Source organism: Bactrocera oleae, chromosome 6 (genome assembly GCF_042242935.1).
Source record: "Bactrocera oleae isolate idBacOlea1 chromosome 6, idBacOlea1, whole genome shotgun sequence".
NCBI classification, from domain to species: Eukaryota; Metazoa; Arthropoda; class Insecta; order Diptera; family Tephritidae; genus Bactrocera; species Bactrocera oleae.
This window is the reverse complement of record NC_091540.1, coordinates 60284483-60291697: the sequence shown is the minus strand read 5'-3', so window position 1 is coordinate 60291697 and position 7215 is coordinate 60284483.

The following is a 7215-nucleotide window of genomic DNA, read 5'->3' as shown; positions in this document are numbered from 1 at the left end:
AATGTGAAAGTATTTGTGTTATTTCGCGATTAAATAAACACTAACAATGCATGCAATCGATCCTAATCAATCGAAAAAAAAGATGGTATGAAATATAGAGGCGGAGAGTAAAGTTGAGGAAATGGTTTTGTGTAAAATCCTGAACTTAATGTGTTTACACCCCTAATATAACCGTTCATTATAAATTATTTATGGTAAAGATTTAACAGCTCAATACTAGAAATCTTATAAACATCTAACTGAAGATATGGAGATTAATTTGTAACTCAAATGTTTGATTGTGCTCCCGGTAAAATCACATATTATACTGCATATGCATTCTGATATAAAATGCGAAATTCGCAACTTTATTGCGTTTAAAGTTGACTTATAGTATAACATATTTAGACTCTTATTACAATAAATTCAGCCAAACGCAATGTGAACATGCTTCCATTTCTAAAGTATTGAATTTAGAAGGGCAATGAGTTTCTGCGTTGCTGTAGGAGCTTAATTTTTCCGCAAAAGTCTTGCAAAAGCCCTTTCTATAAACACCGAAAATCGATGTACATATGTATATTCTTCGTATAGTATATGCAAGTCCTCGTACAGCGCTAAGAAAAGCCGTGAAAAAGTTTTGATGCTTTGCAATACCAGTTGAAGTTCCGTTACAAAGTCCTTGAGGAGTAGTCACCCTTTAGGATGCCTGCGCTTGACGCGAAATTCAACAGACTCTGTGCCTTCACTAACCATAACTCTTCCAGTGTCTCAAACCGTGGGAGCCCAATGCTTAAAATGTAGCCTTGCCAATGCGGAACAAGTACAGAAGGGATGCTTTATTATTTCCTTGGAGCCTTGATATTGATATTTTCTTCTATTTCTATTTATTTTTAATCTTCTCGCTCTATCAGTACCATTCTGTAGGCATCTACCGCCATCAAACTGTGACCAGTGAATATTTTAATCATCTTCCTACAGTCCCTTCTATCGAGTGCCAGTGAAAACTTTGTATATTTCCAATCTACCTATATTACCACATGTATTTCGCAGTTTTCCACACGGGTAGATCGTCTTGATTTTCCTTGTCATGTTGCTGTCCGGATCGTCGTATAGACAATGTATTTGATCAAGTATTCAGGTGCAGCCGTACACCACTCTTGACAATACGTTCCTACGACATTCGGGTCTACGTAACCGTAATGTCAACTCAGCAGACAGCTACTATAACAACAACAACAATAAAAACAATCTCGTCCACTATCTCAATCTCATTGCCCTTGATGTCCTTGTGACCTGGCACCCTGTACAAATAGTCACTTGGTTTTAGCGACACTGTCCCTGCTTTCCAATACACTTCTGTCCGATATACGAAGATCAGTTGACAGTTGTATTAAATTTTCAATAATTTCATAAATTTTTTGTACAGTTTATTTCAAAGGTTTTTCATTTGACTGACTTCACAGCCTATTCAACTTCAATTGTACAATAGACTATTATGTTTAGCCTAATACCATACCTTATTGTTATTCAAATATCTAAAATTTCTCGGCCAATTTTTTCACTCTTCTACATAGGAATCGTACAAATAAATGGTTGACTTTTTCAAAAAAATGTTCTTTCAATCTACTACTTTTCTTATTTAGAATGTGGGGAGGATATCAAATTAAATTAATTTGAAAACACTTTTGAATGCTTATTTTTTACCATAGTAAGATGGCCACCTTATAAAACTTGCTAGTTGTTTGCAATATTGTTTTAAACTAAAGTAATAAGATACTCGTTCATGAAGAATTTAAAATGAGTAATTTTAGAAAAGCGCACGGTTAGAAATATTTGTGAGTAGTGTTGCCAACGTTTTGAAATTTTGAATTTAATAAATTTTACAATGGTAACGGATTTTTCCGGTAACGGATTTATTTAGGATTAAATTAACACATTTCCTTCCTCGTTGCGTATACGCAGCGTCTTCTTTTCAAAAAATTCTATTTGCCGTGTCTATTTATTTTGCAAAAAAAAATAAATTATAAAAAAATTTTGTCTTTTGAATTTCGCGCCTATGTACAAAGCGCTACAGAGCTCGTATCTGGCAACACTATACATAATTTGAAAGGTCTTGACATAACCTACAAAAAAACGCTATGCATGATTAGTTTGGATATTGCAATCCCTTAAATGCAAATCCGCTAGAGAAACGTTCCGTGAGATTAATGGTGTTTTGGGGGATGGTACTCTATCACTTCGAACCGCGGAGGAATGGTTTCGACGATTCAGAGCCGGTGAAAACGACACCATGGATAAGCCAGCCGGCGGAAGACCTGTGACGACAAATACCGATCAAATAATGGAATACATCGAGTTAGACCGACATATGGCATCTCGTGACATCGCCCAGGAGATGGGAGTTAGTCACTAAACCATTTTGAACCATCTGCAGAAGGCTGGATACAAAAAAAAGTTTGATGTTTGGGTGCCGCATAATTTGACGCAAAAGAACCTTCTGGACCGAATCAACGCCTGCGATATGCTGCTGAAACGGAACGAACTCGTCCCATTCTTGAAGCGGATGGTGACTGGCGACGAAAAATGGATCACATACGACAATATCAAGCGAAAACGGTCGTGGTCGAAGGCCGGTGAATCGTCCCAAACAGTGGCCAAGCCGGGATTGACGGCCAGGAAGGTTTTGCTGTGTGTTTGGTGGGATTAGAAGGGAATCATCCACTATGAGCTGCTCCCATATGGCCAGACGCTTAATTCTACCATCTACTGCGAACAACTGGACCGCTTGAAGCAGGCGATCGACCAGAAGCGTCCAGAATTGGCCAACAGGAAGGGTGTAGTGTTCCACCAGGACAACGCCAGACCACACACTTCGTTGATGACTCGTCAGAAGCTACGGGAGCTCGGATGGGAGGTTTTATCGCATCCACCATATAGTCCGGACGTAGCGCCAAGTGATTACCACCTGTTCCTGTCCATGGCGAATGCCCTTGGTGGTGTGAAGTTGAACTCAAAAGAGGCTTGTGAAAAGTGGCTGTCCGAATTCTTCGCAAATAAGGAGGGGGGCTTCTACGAGGAAGGTATTATGAAGTTGCCGTCTAGATGGAAACAGATCATCGAACAAAACGGCGCATATTTTAACTAAATCCGATCACTGTAACACTTTTTATAAAGCATTGAATGAAGAGCAAAAAAGCGGATATTTGGGAGATAGTGGAGATATTTGACAACCTTATATTAATTATTGTATAATAATCAATAGAGAGGCATTCAGTTAGTCTTCAAAGTTTTTGTATTAATTAATTCATATTTTACCGGCACCTAAGTATGCCCTGACGTCATGTTCCGTGTTCGCAACTTTGGCGCATCGCTCGTAAATAGAATTATTCAGGACGAATATAACCGAAATAAACCATTTGTAATATTTCCTTGTCTTTTTGTGAACTTTTGGTATTTTCATGTCGAACAGAAACAGAAACAGAAACAGTGTGTGTTTTGTAGGGGATTCAGATATGGAGGGAGTGAAAGCCTGAGAATATACCTTCCGACCAAAAAAATTCTAACGCGATAACTCACACGCGTGGCACATAGAATGTTTAGAAAAGTAGCGTTGTGAAAACGCAGAGAAAGGAAATGCGTTAAAAATATATTTGAAGCTATAATATCTTTTACAGGTGCATTTCTCATAACATAAAAGGGTACAAAAAATTCATTAACTTGATTGGATCGCAGTTATATGCTATAGTGGTCCGATATCATTGGCGCCGACAAATTAAAAGCTTCTTGGAGATAAAACGCAGTTCTGCAAAATTTCAGATCGATATCTCGAACGAGACGAAGAGACTTGTTCGCGTATATACACATATACCGACGGTAGCCACGAAGGGATTGACGGTCAGGAAGGTTTTGCTAAAAGTTTGGTGGGATTGACAGAGAATCGTCTACTATAAACTGCTCTTCAACACCCAAACTCTAAGTTCGGATCTGTACTGGCAACAATTGCACCCTATGAAGGAAGCAATCACCCAGAAACGGCCAGCTTTGGTCAATAGGAGAAGAATTGTGTTGCATTAGGACAACGCCAGGCCACTCATATCGACAGTGACTGACTAAAAGCCCCGGCAGCTTGGTTGTGAGGTTCTTATGCATTCTTAGAGTCTGGAGCTGACATAAAATGTTTACTAGCTGTTACTGTCTATGACGAATGATTTTGCAGGTAAAAAATTGGCCACCAGAGAAGCTTGTGAAAATCGACTGTGCCAGTTTTTTGTCAGTAGGAACGAGGGTTTCTAAAATTACCTTCAAATTGACAAGTAGTTATGGCACAAAATGATATATTATGTCCAATAGTGCTAAATAAAATATTCAATTGAATGCAAAAATCATGAATTTATTAGACCTAAACCACAAATATTTTCCAGATATTAATAAAAAAGATTAGAATTAATATACTCGTAATTCAAAATCAAATTCCTTTGATAACTATTATTACAAATACACCATTATAGAGGCAAAATACCATCAGCCTGAGTATCATATTGGATTTGTAATTTTAAAGTTAATTACATTGAAATACACAATGACATAAAGTTTTCTTTCAAATTCCAATTGGTAATCATTTGCACTTGCAATCGATGAATCGAATTCTCGGTGACACAGTGTCTGGTATGAGTGGTTCACCTTGAAGTTCCTCAATTTTCAATTGTTTGTCTAACTGCTGACGCAAAGTGGTGCAATCGTAAATACGCCCACTAATTCTATGCTGTTACTCACGCTTATTTACCGTTAAACTATTAGCAAACGAGTGTTTGCCTAGAATTCGGTGACAATTCTTCATAATTTTTAATCAGAATGTGATGAGTTGACACTTAATGTAGTCATTGCCGATTATAAACAAGTTTTCCAGCAATACATACATACATATATACATACATACTTATCGATGAACTAATACGAATACAGCGAAAACGTTAACCGAAATCAATCATTTTGTAATAAATCGCATTGAAAATCAACAATTCGATGATAAAAAGCAATTATTCTGTGAAAACAACTTTGGGCGAAATGACAAAACCCAAAAAAACCGGGAAGCCTAATACAAAGAATACCGATGTTAGTGACGCACCTGCATTATTTGACTTGTTCGCCATATCACTTATCACTGGTGGAAATCGTGATTGCGAATCGTTTTATCATTTAGAGTGAAATTAAATGAATTATATTTGTGTAGTTGTAGTTGTATTGTTCTCACGAAAATCGCTAATCATATTGAAATTTACTTTTATAAATTGCTGTGACACAATAGTGTAAATAATACTCGCATTCATGTTTATTTGGCGATCAATCAATTTGTTGTTGCAAGCATTTAGTCACATTTATTGCGCATAATTGAATTATTAAACTTAGCTAAAAGTTACAATTAATTCCTTTGACACATAGACGATAGACATGTAAGTCAATAATTTGATATGAGTATATAGCCTAATTTCCAAAATAATTAGGTTAGGGTTAGGTTAGGTTAGTCAGTTAGGCGCGTGAGCCACGCATAGAGCAGTTTTGAACCTAAGCGTATTTCAATATGTTTTGCGTCCCCACTATCGATACCTCTTCCAGCGTCTCATATCGTTGGTCGCCCAAAATGTTTAAAGCGTTGCCTGCTAGTGCGGTACAAGTGCACAAGTGATGCTCTATTATTTCCCTCATGCCTTGCTCTTGACATTTCCAGCAGAAAATTATTCATTGTGGTCGATAGGTTTGAAGTCGGTATTGCCTCATTTATCAATTTAATGGACTGCTTCAATTCAGACAGATTTCTGGGTTTTGCTTTCTACACCTCTTGCTTGACATAACCCCATAAAAAAAAGTCTAGTGCAGCCAGATCAGGTGCCCTTGGGGGCCAATTGAAAGTGAAGTTTCTTGATATTGATTTGTTTTCAAGTTTTCGTTGGAGCTCCGCAATAACCGGTCTGGCAATGTGTGCAGTTGTTCCCAGACCCATGACACGAGATAATGCGCCAACCAAAGGTCATTAATCATGACCTAAACATATAATGACATGACTATAACTTATGGAAGGATTCATTTTTAAAAAAAATTTGGCATCTAAACAATGACTTGTGGATTATCGTTGCTCCAAATGTTTTTTTATTAACGTATCACTTCCAGCTTAATCGCTGAATTTTCTGGATTTTTGGACCCATTAACCGAACATTGTTCCGTGGCAAGTCTGCTTATTATAAAATGTCAAATCAAACTGAGTATAAAACAAATAACAGCTGTCGAAAAGACCAACTCCGAAAAAGTAGTGTCTCATTGCAAACCACACGTTTAAAAAATCTCCCTGTATATTTTGCAGATCCCATATAGATAGAGGATACAATACTTAAATGTCGTAGAAATTAGCTTTAATAAATCAGCTTCTGTACGACAAGCTTTCATTTATATTTTTACCATCAAATCATTTTCAACGATAAGATTTCTGGCTTAAGTGGTACCTAAATAAGCAATATCTCCTTATTTGGAGTAAGAAACATTTTGAAGCTACTCTCCAGCCTTCCTGGTAGCCAGAAAAGTTCACTATCTGGTTTGGTATGTAAACCGTAGGCATTGGTCCAAACTAATGACGAAAACATGCCAATGGTGAGCTTAACAGAAAAAAAATCAGAACCCTTCTGTTTATATTAATAATAGGAACTAAGCTGCAACTGTATAAAATACTAGCTGATCAGATTTGACTCGGACTGGGCAATTTAAACGTGGTTTAATCATTTTTACCATGAAAAAAATTTAACAACGAGTTTGCTTGAAATTATATATTTGCTCTGCAATCACGGCTCTTTAGTCGTTTTAAATGTTGCAGAGGTGTTTTGGGTAGTCTACTTTATCAGGAACACAAGTATTAGGGTGGCACAAAGCATTTATTTCACTTAACGACATTCTAATCTTAACCTATAAATTAGCAAACTGAACAAATAGCACTATTATTTTAGATTTATGCAATCCAATTCATAAGTCACGAAATTAAAAATAAATCATAATTGTCGATAAGCAATAAATCGTTCCAGAAGTCATATAATTTCCGTGCGCTACGCGAAGCGCTCGCATGCGCAGTCGTAATCAGCGTAATCATGATCGTAAACAAACGGTAAACACACACACACACACATACACATTCACAAGGTATACAAATATTGTGTATTTGAGTATGTCAACGTCTTAATGATCAACAGTAGCCCC